This window comes from Mya arenaria, chromosome 11 (assembly GCF_026914265.1).
Source record: "Mya arenaria isolate MELC-2E11 chromosome 11, ASM2691426v1".
Classification (NCBI taxonomy): domain Eukaryota; kingdom Metazoa; phylum Mollusca; class Bivalvia; order Myida; family Myidae; genus Mya; species Mya arenaria.
Window position 1 is genome coordinate 64384940 of NC_069132.1, and position 14799 is coordinate 64399738.

The following is a 14799-nucleotide window of genomic DNA, read 5'->3' on the forward strand; positions in this document are numbered from 1 at the left end:
ATGTGGCCCATATTGAAAATTGGTATGTGCACTAAATATGTTATCCAGTTTAAATTAAGACGTTACTTGTCTTTGTGAGTTCGGAGAAGATTTTTTAAGTTTTCACTATAACACATATAGAGAAAACCCATCAGCCCCGGGGTGTGGCCAATTTTGACCCCAGGGCCATAATTTGAACAAACTTTGTAGAGTTCCACTAGACGATGAATCATGCCAAATATCTAAGCTCTAGCCCAAGTAAGTTCAAAGGAGAAGATTTTTGAAGTTTTCACTATAAACATATAGAGAATACCCATGACCCCCCGGGGCAGGGCCAATTTTGACCCCAGGGCCATAATTTGAACGATCTTTGTAGAGGTCCACTAGACGATGAATCATGCCAAATATCTAAGCTCTAGTCCAAGTAAGTTAAGAGGAGAAGATTTTTGAAGTTTTAACTATAAACATATCAAGTATACCCATGACCCTCCGGGGTGGGGCCAATTTTGACCCCAAGGCCATAATTTGAACAATCTTTGTAGAGGTCCACTAGACAATGAATCATGCCAAATATCTAAGCTCTAGTCCAAGTAAGTTCAGAGGAGAAGATTTTTGAAGTTTTAACTATAAACATATAGAGAATACCCATGACCCCCCGGGGCGGGGCCAATTTTGACCCCAGGGCCATAATTTGAACAATCTTGGTAGAGGACCATTTGGTGATCCTACCTACCATATATCAACGGCCTAAGCCTTGTGTATTGGGAAAAGAAGATTTTTAAAGTTTTTCCTTTTGGTTGCCATGGCAACCAGAGTTCTGCATGGAATTGAATTCTTTGAACAACTTTGATAGAAGACCACCCAAGGAACATCCCTATGAAGTTTTATTAATATTGGCCCAGCGGTTAAGGAGGAGATGTCTTTTAAGTAAATTGTTGACGGACGACGCACGACAGACAAAAGGCAATCACAAAAGCTCACCTTGTCACAAAGTGACAGGTGAGCTAAAAAAGAGCTGCCTCTGTATGCACCCGAAGAGTTGTTCGGAATGGTCAGTATGTATGATTTGCTGGTATGTGACAATTGCTCCTTAAGTGCTTATTATATTTTGAAAGTTAATATAAACAGATGAATTCTTGAAAATGCTAGTCAATTTACAAAATACCCAACCACAACACTGTTCTGAAATGGTCTTAAAAACGTTTGTTTAGGTTAACATCCCCAAAATTATAAGGCAGGTAAGGTAGAGCTGTTATTCAAAAAAATGCTCTATCTTGTGATTGTTGTCATTTCTCGCAAACATCACTATTTCTAGCCAGTGTCACTTATATAAAACTGTTGTTACGGAGCTATATAATGTCAAAAGTTAATGAGAGTTAATGTTAAAAGAAATACTAATGTTGGCCCAGTTATCTAAAAGCTAACTTGTCTACATGTTGTGTTTTTTTTTTCTTTTACAGAAAGATTCCATGAAAAACAAAAGTTTAATTTGACATTTTGTTTATTTTTGAGAACTTCACCAAAATAATCATAACATATAAATCAATATACATGTATGAAGTTCAACTTTCAAAGTATCCTATGTGCTTTTGATATACCCTATTTTCAAAGGGTTTTGGTCAAGTTCCATCCACTTTAATATAAAATCAAACTTTTTTTAAATACTTAAAATGCGTTAGCATGTCGCAGGTAACACGACTTATAAAGCTGAAGAGAACAAATATACACACAAATTTACATGATTGCGAGTACATATTTTGCTTCTAGTACCCAAGTATTTCTTAAGAAGTGACCATATTTTTTACCGTATGTGACAAACTTGATCTCCCTTAACATTTCATCAAGGTGAACATTCTCACTAAGTTTGAACACATGTAATCTTACAAAGCAATATCAAGGTTTGATTCTATAATGTTTCAAAAATAAAATCAAGTGACTTCCATTCAGTCCACATGTGACCTAGTTTCAAACAAGACAACAATGAGACCATTGTCATTAAGTTTCATGAATATTGGAGCACACAGTAAACCTCTAGAAATGTCTCTTATTAAACCTAGATTCTTGCTCGCTGTACAATTCCCTTCTTGGTTAAGGAGATAACTGTTCAAGGTGGCTAGAGATTTGTCGAGGATAGTGCTTCTCCATAACAGCCTTTCTACCCATACCGAAAAATTGTTGGTCAAGTGACACATGAAGATCAGTTTCTTCAGCGACTCTGTATGGATAGGTCTTTTTTCTTTCACTGCGTTTACTGGGGAATATTGCCATCCTCTTCTATTGTTCCATGCACGGTTTAGTCTGCATACAAAACAAGAAATGTTTCATTTACAGAATAAGAATTGACCACATCACACACACACACACGCACAATTATCTAGAAGTAAGATAGTTATCGAAATAAATATTTCCACTTATAACCAGACTTAAAGCTGCACTCTCACAGATATACAAATTTTACATTTTTATTTTTTTTGTCTTGCAAAGAGCACATTTTTGCGAGAATATCTGGAAACCAATAATATAAGATTGCTGACAAAAAAATCAGATGGCAGTTTTTCATATTTCCGTTCGAAAAATAATGTTAAATGCATAAACATCACTTTCTTTAACTTAAATATAAAAATCTGTTCGTTCCAAGACAAAAAAAATAAAAGTTGTCAAAACGTTCAATCTGTGGGAGTGCAGCTTTTAAGCCTGAAAATGTGATCAGATCATTTCAATTTCATGAATTATGATGCAGTTATTTTATGAAATGCTTATTCCTGTTTCCTGTATAAATAGCCTGAATTCCCTGATTTTTAATATAATAATATATAAAAGGGTATAACTTCAAACTTCTACTAATACAAGATGTGAAAAGAGTCAAAGCTTGCTGTACATTAAATTTATTTACCTGTATACTAGATAGTATGCATCTTTGATGGAAGGTGGTTGTCAAGGACAATCACTCTGAGGGCTTTAAGGGTACTAAAGTGTTTTTTATTGTTAAGCCATGGTGAATTCCTCTCCTCTTGGCTCAATGGCCCATGACTTTACTCATAATATTGAATCGGGGGAGGCCACTCATGCTCATCCGTCAAATGATGGAGAAGAACAGCTGAGATGCCCTTAAAATAAATAGCATTTCATTTTATTTTCATTTATCTACTTATATCATCAATAAATGTTATATGTTAATTATCAATATTATAAATACTTAATCAATATACCAACATATACTTCCAAGCTCAAATCACTGCATTTTCATGACACAAATATCAGGCCTTATTTGATAAAAAGGATATCAACCTCTTTTCTACCTTTTCATGATTTTTAAAGCTGCATTCTCACCTATGGACTGTGTAAACATATTTCATTTCAATTTTTGTTTTGGAATTCATTAGCCACTTTTTAAGCTTATATCATGAAACCAGTGATATAAGATATGCTGACAAAAGAGGTGAGTGCAGTTATTCATACTTACTTTCAAAAAGTATGATGTTTTTTGCCTAAAAGCCTTTCAAACACTTATGAATAGAAAATGAGATTTTGGAGTTGATCAAACGCTGCCTTTGATTTTATTTTTTGAAAAGTTTGAATGATATTTTTTATATTTGCAAAAAACTGTACTTACAGTACACTTGGCATGTTCAAGCCAGGTTAAAATCTGTGACATCACCAGCCTCCTGACATCGGAGTCTTGAAGCGTGATGTCAAAAGATACTGAAACCCAAAATACCGTAAATTTTTATTAACTATTATTATATTATGTTTATATAGAAATTTCAGCAAATCATTTATCTTATAATAATTAAACCCTTGGTACATGTATTTTGTAGAGTTCATATATACAAAACAGAAATATAAAAAGAAAAGAAATATAATTTTTTTGCATTCTTTTTTTGCATAAAAGATGGATGGACTACCTTTAACATGTTAACTAGTATCACATATGTACCAATTTCTATTTAAAGCCAGGTTCTTATATTATTGATATAAAAATGATAAAATATTTTTTTCAAATGCCATTTCAATCATGAGCAGGATCAAAACAATCATTGAAATTAGACTTTTTGATGAAGAAGCCCTGATTCGTATACTTTAGCTTTGAATCAAATTTCAAACAAGCCCTACTATAAAAAATCAGAATTTGGGTAAGACCCGAGGCATTTTACCAGTGCAGGGCTTACTGGCTTGTGTTAATTTCGACCATTTGTCAAAAGGAATGGATTTTCTTAACAAACGAATGCTTTATCACAGCTTATTGAAGGGCTGTATTTACACATTTGGGGGTTGGGCTCAGGTCCTTCAGTTAGTCAAAAAAGACATCAAATGCAATTTTTTGGTAATGAAAATATTTCAAAACAAATTACATATATTGAAATGCCAATAAATGTGCTGTATACAATTGTTCTTTTCAATTGAATTGCAGTTGCTATTGGATTTAGCTTGACTTTTTCAAGTTTTTGACGATATCTCTAACTTGCATGATGCCAACTACCGGTATTTTGCCCTTTTAACATTTGACTTAGAAATTCTGGATTTTGCATGTAATCTTATTTTACAGTGATCCAGGCATGTTTTGCCAAAGCCTGCCAAAGGCGGATCCAGTAATTGACACAAGATTGGAGTCACTCAGGGGTTGTAACCTTTCAACGTGTGTCCCCCCCCCCCCCCCCCAGAACTGAATAATTCTGGTCAGCAATGATGGCAAACCGCCAGGTTCACCCCCTAGGAAATGTACATAATATCTAGTCCGAAATGGTACATTTTGGGCAATTTATTCTTTTTAATCCTATATAAAAATATGCCACCTGAATGACTTTCAACGAGTCTTTTGACCATTTTTATTACTTAAGCGTACAGGGAAAAGATAAGAAATGTCAAAACAATAAAAAAGTATGCCTGATTGCTTATTAGTGTACCAGTACCATTAAAATACGCAGTAAACAAGGAAGTTATGGGGTTAGGTGTGGGGTGTGCCCCGCATATTGATATTGCAAGTGCTGAAATCCTTAATGCTTATGTACCAGTCATTTGTAACCACAGCCCCGTAGGTCCGGGGAATAGCAGGGACTTTGACTTTCGTTCCAGCCTACCCCGGGTAAACCTGGCCCTGCCGGGACGACCAGTTGGTAAAATCCCCGCACCCCAGGGACCCTAGGTAAGGTCCATTCCCCACAAATTTTTGCGAACATAAAACCACCCCATTATGCGGTACTGCGGGGCTACCTGGAAGGTAAAAGCACGCCCCATTTCCCCAGTATACCCCCGGACCTGGGGGGGGGGGCGTGGTTACAACTGACTGGTGCATTATAGCAATGAAAAAAGTCGATCATGCTGCCTCTGACAGCTCTTGTTTGTTTTCGAAATTATTTTGGATTTTGAATAGGAACTTTCACTAACATTTTGGCGAATAAGTACATCCGTTCTCCAAGGAAATGGGGTATGTGCACCCGCCCGAAAGTGTGTCGAAAGATAGCCCTACTGACTGTTAATAAATAAACTATCAATGTTTTTCAAACATCAGGTAAAATGTTAAAGATAAAACACAAACCTATCGTGATGTTTCGTTTCCACGCCCTCCATTTTCCCACTCCATTTGAAGCTTTGAATGCTATCCTTTTCTTTCAGTCAATGCCTAAATAAACCATCGACGTCAATATCTTTCCTACATTTTTCATTTACCGTCGCTTTCTGATCGATTTTGGCAATCTCTGTCTGCCTCTGTTTCTCTTTTCATTTTCATCTGTCCATCTTTGTTTTGATTTGCTGACCTCATTGATTATTCATAACTGTCACGTGCTTGTGCTCCGTTTACTTTCGTAGGCTTTCGGAACTGCTCGGAATAACTCCGAGTAGGCCATAGCGGATTTTTTGGTAACCACCAAAAAATAAATATGGTCTGAAAATCGTGTTAATATTAGGCCATCGGAGTGGAATCTAGAGACGAAATTTCGCACAACGCTAAAATAAGGATGCCTTTTCACGACAGTTGTGTTATTTTTGTGTTTTATAACCAAAATTCTCGCTGAACGTACAACTTTGTACTTGAGACACAAACATGTCATAATAATTTGGTTTTCCCGCTTGCTAATTATCAAAGTCAGGTAGAACATATTATGCACACTCTTATTAATGACAAAGAAGGCTAGAGCGGGCAGGCGAAGTGAGGGGGTCCTTCGTAATCATTTAGTTTTAACATTATATGATCCAATAATTATTCAGTCTTTCAAAATATTTTCTTTTTTAGACAGCATAAACGTACAGTACTTTGGGTATTATACACTTACATATTTTCAGGTAGTACCCAAAGCAAAAGAAGCAAAAAATAATAATTAATAGATATCAGCATTAAATATTCTGATAAACATACTTTGCATAGTTGTACATGTATTATATATGCTATATTGACATGAAAACGCTTGAATGCAAATATATTTGTCACAATGGGCCATGAACATCTTGATATTCTGTAAATACAACTTGAATCTTGAGTTTATAATATTAATTTGGGAGCTGTTTTTGTGATTTTGTTCACCTATTTTTTTGTATTGCTTTACTTTTGCTGCAAATTTACATTATCATTAAACGTCAGAAACATTTTTACACTTCTAACCAGAATTGTTTTCTATGTGTATAAAAGTGTACGATTTAAACGTTTTACAGAAAAATGGAGAGCCCGAAGTGGGAGTGTAGTCCAAGGTAAGGCTGTAGCCGGATGTGCCATTTAGAGGCACTTTGGACAGTTATTACGTCCTAGGTTCGAATCTCACTAAACCCATATCCTTATATGATTAACATCCACTTAAACACTCGTAAAAGATCTTTCCATTTTCATAGGTGCATCCAATAAAAAGTAAACACAGAAATGATTATTTGAATTGGCCGCAAGGCTTCATATGATCTTTAAAGTTCAGGATTAATCATGCAATCGGGATTGAGAGTTTTTGGCTACAGACTATTATACAGTTAAAAATATTGGTTTTTCACTTTGACATTTCCAATAGTAGGAAGTACCTTTATACAATTAGAAGAGTGAAACCTTAAACCAAATGTCAGCAATACCAGCAGTGTGCAAACAGACGGTACACGTTAACAGCTTATATTGTATTTAATTGAGGAAGTAGAAATACATAAAGTTCAGTGTAACATGTTAAGAAAAATGATTAAAGTGATATTTTTTATTTAAGTGCAGCTAAAGAAATATGTACTAAGATTAAAAACTAAGCCATGGATAGTAATAGGGAGAGTGAGGGGCTGTTTTCCATGCGGCTGTCCCGGGTGATGGGTGATATCGGAGTCAACAGCTGGATGATTGCCAGGAGGAGAAGAAGACACCTGAATATGGAAACTCTGAGCGATGTTGGAACCTTGATAAGTGATATTCATTCTACTGCTTACATATTTGGTAGTCAGAGTGAGGCCACAACAACTCCTGGGATGGAATCCGATACTGACTTATTGTATTGTGAAAACAAAGCTCGTGTGATTCTTGACTGGGGAGACTGGCAAAACGGAAAGCCAAATTTGCTAGTCTTGAAGAATGAATTTACTCCTCCTCAACACTGCTACTTACAGAGACTGAGAGTTAATTGTCCAATACCAGCAGAACAAGAAGAAGGTCCTAATGATGTGCTGGATGAGGAAGGAAGAATACTAGTGGCAAATACTTGGGTTGAACATCAGGATTGCATACAGCAACTAAGTAAATCTGGTGAAATAATTAGACATGGTCCATCAATGACATATAGTGAAAACATTGACCATGTTATAGCTTACCATTGTAATCAGCTGCCTGAGGAATGCAAGTTCATGTTCCGAAGACCACGCCCTGGGCATTGGCCATTGCATGACACACTGGCCAGGGCCAAAGAGGTTGGCGTCTTCCTAGTGCCACAAGGGTTCTCTGAGAACCCAACTAAACAATCAATGTGTAAATCTACAGCATTCATGGTACCTTCAAAGTTAACCAGTTACCCTTATTCCAAATGGCAGTGGAGATTTTCAACTTCATTGATGGAAAGATGTCTGATGTTTGATTTAAGCAGTGTACAAGTGAAAACATATACACTTGCCAAAATAATAAGAAAAACTTTATTCAAGCCTGTGTTTGGGGACAGATTTAGCACTTTTCACATTAAAACTGTGATGATGTTTACAATCGAAAACTATCCTCCAGAAATCTGGCAGGAAGACAACATTATAAAATGTCTGTGTCTTCTTTTTGAAACACTTAAAAGATGGTTGAAACAGAATTACTGTCCACATTTTACAATATCTGGTGTTAATCTATTTGTGGGAAAGTTACATATTTGGGAACTTCCAAAACTTTACAACATCATTTCACATCTCATCAACACAAAACTGCAGTGTTTGTTTTATACTGATATGGACAATATTGGTTTGAGATTGATTCAATGCTCAGGTCTGAAAAATGTTTCTCGTCAAAACGTAAGCACAAGGACCCAGATTTGTGGTATTGTTTTATATGAAGTACTTTTAAAGGAAATAGGGTTTTTTACATCTCAAATGGATGTACTGATAGTTGATAATTCAGTTGATGGCATTGTACGTCAATTATTTAATCTACAAAGTATGTCAGATTCCAAACGTGACCTTGAACTGGAAGTAGTTACTCGGTACACACAATTCATATGCAGCACCCTTGCTTCCTTGCTGGCATCACGGTGCATTTGCCTGGGACAACCAATCATACAGGATATCTTCAATTGGTACCAGCTGTCTTTGGACTCTAACCCAATGTCTAATAGTGTTAAGTTTGCCTCCATGTTGTACTGCAGAGGGCAGTATGAGGAAGCTGCAGAAGTACTGACTTTTTGTGAAGCACAGCTGGGACCAGAAATGTGGCAGGTCTGTGTTCATTATGGAAGAAAAACCACGCAACCAAGCACTGAGTTTAGGAACAAACTGACCACCTTGTCAAATACAAAAGAAGTAAACAAATTCATAATGTTGTGTGTAACCTTCACAAAAGGAGAAATAGCCTGTATTCCAGGCATTCTTGCATTTGAACTGATCAGAAGTGTAGAAAATGACAATAGACCACCACATGAGAGTTGGAAGGACAATGTTGTCACTGACTGCATCCCATTCATGTACTACCTACAACACCTCACCTACAGGGGGCTGCACCAACCAATGAGAGCGCAAACAGCCCTACATAACCTACATAAGTACATATTCGACACAATGGATAGAGCACATGGCCACATTGAAACAGCCTTCAACATGCTGGGCCACTGCTTTGAACTTCAGAACAGACTGGACCTGGCTTGGATGTGCTACAGCAGGTCATTAGAAATCTATGACAGAGACAATATCTCCTTCTGGCACAAAGTCAGGATACTCCCTCAATTTTTACATTAAAGATGCACTCTTACTACCAAATAAGATTTACCACAATTAGTACTATTGTCTTAATATTCCAAAAAGGATTATCAACTGTCGAAAACAAAGGTTCTTATGAAGGAGTTTAAGCATAAAACACGGTATTTCTACCTTATGATACTATAGCGGACCACAGTAAATCTTCAAGACAGTTAGCATCTAAAAATTGGCAACCTGCATAACTAAAATCTGCAGTAAAGCAGTTAAAACAAAATGAGCAACGATAATATTGATTGATTTTAATGTAGATTATGATTTCATGATGAATGGAACAGTTGAAGAAATATTAAATGACAATGACGATGACTTATTTCGGAATTTGGAATTGACAATTGGTAAAAAAATAAAGCATCTGACAAAACATGAAATCGAGGGAATGAAACAATAACATATTGTAGTGCACCTATCAACGTCCAGAAGAAAGAGCTCAGTTCAACACATAGTCTTTTCGTGTCCTCTGGCTTTCCTTCCGCGAAAGTTCCCATTGATAAACACGTTACCCCACCCACCGCCACTGTCGTTTCATCCGATGTTAACTTCCAAAGAAATGACAGTGCACTTGCTGATTTGTCCAACACCGTATTCCAACATGGTTCATACACCAACTGATCCTTCAACATAACGCTCAACAAGTAAATTGACTGGAATTTCTCTCAAATTTGAAACCTCGTGACTATCAAACGCTAGTATCGCGTATTATCGCGAGATATAATGATAACTTTGTAGGTGGCGATATTTTGTTGCTTTTTGTTATTGTTAATTTTTCATAACTCTAGTTGTATTTTTCTGGCTGTGATACAGTTATTATACGTTGTTAAAATATACTTTTCCTTGAAAATATAGAAATTCAACTCATGAAAAAGGAATTATTTTTCTGCGCACTAATTGTTTTATAGATTTAGGTTACTGTAGCTGTTCGAATTTACCCACCGTTGAGAACAACGAGAGAAAGAAAAAAGAAAATACTCTTGAATAAACTATTTATTTCAGCAGAAATGTTCATTTAAATAAATGTAAATATAAGTATTAAAATTCGACATTTTGCATTTCATTTGATTATGGTGTGCAATGGCGCAGTTCAAAATGTTGGTGAAGTCCTCTTCGGACTCCACCCATTTTGAACAGCCCCATTGCATACCATACCCCAATAAAATGCAAAAAGTCGAATTATAATCCTTTCTTTTCTGATGTTAGAAAGGATAACAAATCTAGGCTTAACAATAGCAAGGTACACTGATGCTGAATGAAGTAAACTCCTTATAAATGGCTAAAACACTATTCAGGCTTTAATACATAAATTCTCTATAAAGGGTTAATAGTTTATAGATTCAGCTCTTATCTAATGGATGATGAGGTACCGATTAATTCCTCTACCGATATATGATTGATTAGAATCATATTGTTCTAGCGTTCCTTGACGTTTTACGAAGACAAGTCCAAAGAAACATGTGAAGCATGTTGGATAACTTTCGTCAAGATAGAAAAAGAGTTATAATTCCTGATTGACTGACTTCTACTCATTTTAACCATCGGTAATAATTTAACTTTAATAATACTCAGTTTAACGCATCATCAGTGCATGCCAGATATGATTTACATGGGAAAAGACACGAAAATTACCTTAAAAGAACTCACAACTTCTAAGTGCAGTTTTCGTTGTAGTAACTTGACGCCGAATGATTGCTTATGACTTAATTGACTACAAAACACATTTATTTTCTTTGCGACTCATCTTCTGACTTCTTAGGCAATAATATGTAAACACTTCAAGTAATGACTACAAAGCAATACACACTTCCACGTTTTTGTAAAATGATTTAGTTGACAATTTGCCTGTCAATAGTATTCCAAACAATTCACATAATAAACATAAAAATGAAATTTTCAAGGTTCATATATGCATTTTACAAGATATATATATTCACTCTTCGGAGATTAAAACTGAAAATAACGATCAGTCCCAAATTTCTCAAAATATCTCAAGCTTAACAGGTGTAAGTATCGTATTTAAATAAGACAATTTACCTAGTTTGACTTGATTGTAATAGCAAAAAGTAGTTTATCTTTATCTTTTAAAAGTCACATAACTCTTTAAAATAAAACAAAACTAGACAAATTATACCAAAACCAACAGTCGAAAGAAATTTGAAACATTTGATGATATAATCATGGATTAAAATAAAACAAGTTTAGCGGAAGCATTTTACCCAAATCTTATTTGAAATACTTCATATCACAAGGGTATCTTTAAACTTCCAAAACAGATCATATTTGAAAGTAAGCAACGATGACGTTCTTAACTTTAACCATGATCTGAACAGTCGGGAGAATGTTTTATGTATTTTAAGTGCTGTAGGTTATCAGATAATATCTATTCATGATATAAATGGCGCGTTCGTAGTCATTCAATTTACACTATTAATTACACTCGTTAACTAAAATCGATCAATCAATTGAAGAAAACCAGTTTAATAAATTCAAATATTGAAAGGCTTTATGATATAAGCTCAATGCACATAAAGAAGTATAATAACAGAATTGTAAATGCAAGTTAAAAGAACGTACTATACATCAGATGGTACCAAAATCGACAAACATTCCCTCAACACAAGCCTAGACTTGTCACTTCGAGCTATTATGAGGCCGATAATACATCATTAATAATCATGTTGCTGTTTCAGCTGAGTTTCCTCGTTTGATAATAGGCAAAATGGGTTTCCAGTTTAAAAAGAGCGCAAAGTTGTTGTTGTTGTTGTTTTCCGACAGCTTGCACTTCAGGTAATCTATTTACACACTAAACTGTTAATAAGCGTTTTATTTTATCAACCCACTGTCATTATCAGCAGAGTTAACCCTATTTATCCAAGTTTCCTTGATAAGTACAGATAATTATACCAACGCTATTTTTAAATTAACTTGATTTTACTTCGAAGACCAAGTAAATGTAAATTTGTAAAATTAGCAAAAAATGCGAAAGATGCATGTGTGTAAGCGCTGTGATACATCATTATGGCTGATTCAATGTACGTTTATGAGAATTATCAGCGATCAGTATAATCTGGGGTTTAGTCCCTTTAACATGTATACTTCATAACAGTAAATATGTATTGCACATGTCATCATTATTATAGATGTTTACCCTAACCTGTAGAATATGGAAATATAGATAGATGGTATGTAAATAAAAAAAAACACGTTTCTTTCCTTTTTTTGAACCTCATGTTATAAACACAACTTAAACAAATCTGATTATATGAGAAAAACGACATATGGGAAAAATTCATATTTCCCAAAACAACTGAAAAAATCACAACAAATGTGCCTTTATAGATATAGATGAACATGAGGTCAGAAAATCGCTTACATTAATGAGTAGCTAAATCTGAGTCCATCTTTACAATTTCTCTATGAGGTACCAATAAATGCACAAAAATGAGATTGAATCCCTTTAAACCTCGTTTAAAGTATGGCAAACTAATTGTATACAAGAGCGGATCCGGGAAATAATGTAAGAGGGGGCGTAACTTGGGGCGCAACCTTTTGACTTGCACCTCTCCCTCAGAACCGAACCTATACGGCGTAACTGTTTGCATGGTGATCTGGGGTTACTCCCTCAATATTTTTTTTAACAATTTGTAGTCGGAAATAGAGCAATACGAGATTATTTTATTATATTTTTTATCCCATATTGATGAAAAAAGTAAACTTGGAAGATTTTCATCCGGCGCCCCCCTCTTCTAAAACCGCTAGTGGTATAAGAAAAAAATCAATACAATTTTAAATGAAGCGGCAACCGATCCTGCATTCACCCATTTCGTGGCCCAATTGATAAATAATCTTTCGACGAACTATTTTTGCCAGAGTGGATTTTTTTACTTCTTCCTATATACATAATTATGTAAACTGCCCTTGAGAACAGGATTGTAAACATGACGTGTTATAAGTATCCTGTTCATATCAGCAATATTGTAATTGCCAAACTTAAAACTTTCATAAAATGATTACAATGCCGACGCAAAGCCTTGTCAACAGGAAAGTAATCAAAGCCACACAATTCGGCGAGTGCATATACACATGTTATTTGATAATCTACTTAAGCAAAAAATAAAGGAATAAATGCTTAAGATTTGAAGCATGACATTATGCCACTGATCAGAAAAGACGTTTAATTATGTACTTATAACAATTCTGACAAATCGTCCATTACTTCTAATGGCAATCATGAGGAATTGTGGAGGAACCATTAATTGAAACTCATTTAGGAACGCCAGCTTCTGCCTGTTATTGCCTTTAACTGAAAGGTTATTATCATGAAAGTGTTTATCTAAGAATAGCCTTTAGAAATACAACGATGCATAAATGTTTTGATTTCACTTATTAAAGTTTACTGTGAACTCAGTTTTATTAGTCGTGTGACTAGTTCTAGTTTTAACTTACATGTTATTTGATCTTACATTAACTCCGTTCTTGAAAATATTTTATTTTTCATACAGCACAAACGTACATACTTTAAGTATTATACACTTCCATTCTCAAAAAAAAAAGGAATTATTAGATAACAATATGAAATAATGTACTTAACGTCTGTAATTGCTGTGTATGTTTATTCATTTTTTTACATGTAATTGTTTACTTTTGTAGTATATGCATTGAATTCCCAGAAAATACTGTATTGTAAATGTGTTTGCCCAAATACGCCATAAGTTCCGGATGTTCTGTAAATAAATCTTGAATGCTGATTTTATAATCTTGAGCAGCTTTTGTGTATTTTTGTCAATATAGTAAGTGTTTACTTTGTATTGCTTTAATGAGGCTGCAAATTCACATTATCACCAAACCTAGGTATCGTGTTATTCCATTTCTGAGCAGTGATGTCCGCTATGTATATGAGTGTAAATTTAAAACGTTTTACACGAAAAGGAGATCCCGGGGTAAGGCTGTAGCCCGATGCGCCATTTCGAAGCACTCCGGACTAACAATCCGTCCTAGGAAAGCACGAGGTGAGCGTGCAGCGTGATGTGCCATTTAGAGGCACCCGGACTGAAATAACGTCCTAGGAGATACCGACGTGAGGGTGCAGCGTGATATGCTAGGTGAGGATGCAGCGTTATATGTTATTTAAAGGCAACCCGGACTGACATAACGTCCTAGGAGATACCGACGTTAGGGTGCAGCGTGATGTGTTATTTAGAGGCAACCCGGACTGACATAACGTCCTAGGAGATACCGACGTGAGGATGCAGCGTGATGTGTTATTTAGAGGCAACCCGGACTGACATAACGTCCTAGGAGATACCGACGTGAGGATGCAGCGTGATGTGTTATTTAGAGGCAACCCGGACTGACATAACGTCCTAGGAGAAACCGACGTGAGGGTGCAACGTGATATGCTAGGTGAGGATGCAGCGTTATGTGTTATTTAGAGGCAAC

At 35.5% G+C, this 14799-nt stretch overlaps 1 long non-coding RNA gene across 1 annotated transcript; it reads right to left on the reverse strand.

Moving 5' to 3' along the window:
- Positions 1 to 1501: 1501 nt before the first annotated feature.
- On the reverse strand, positions 1502 to 5864 carry LOC128209311 (uncharacterized). Its single transcript, XR_008256975.1, has 4 exons — positions 5516 to 5864; positions 3593 to 3681; positions 2873 to 3086; positions 1502 to 2277 (listed from the first exon to the last, which is right to left on the reverse strand). It is a non-coding gene; the product is annotated as an uncharacterized LOC128209311 (long non-coding RNA).
- Positions 5865 to 14799: the final 8935 nt, after the last annotated feature.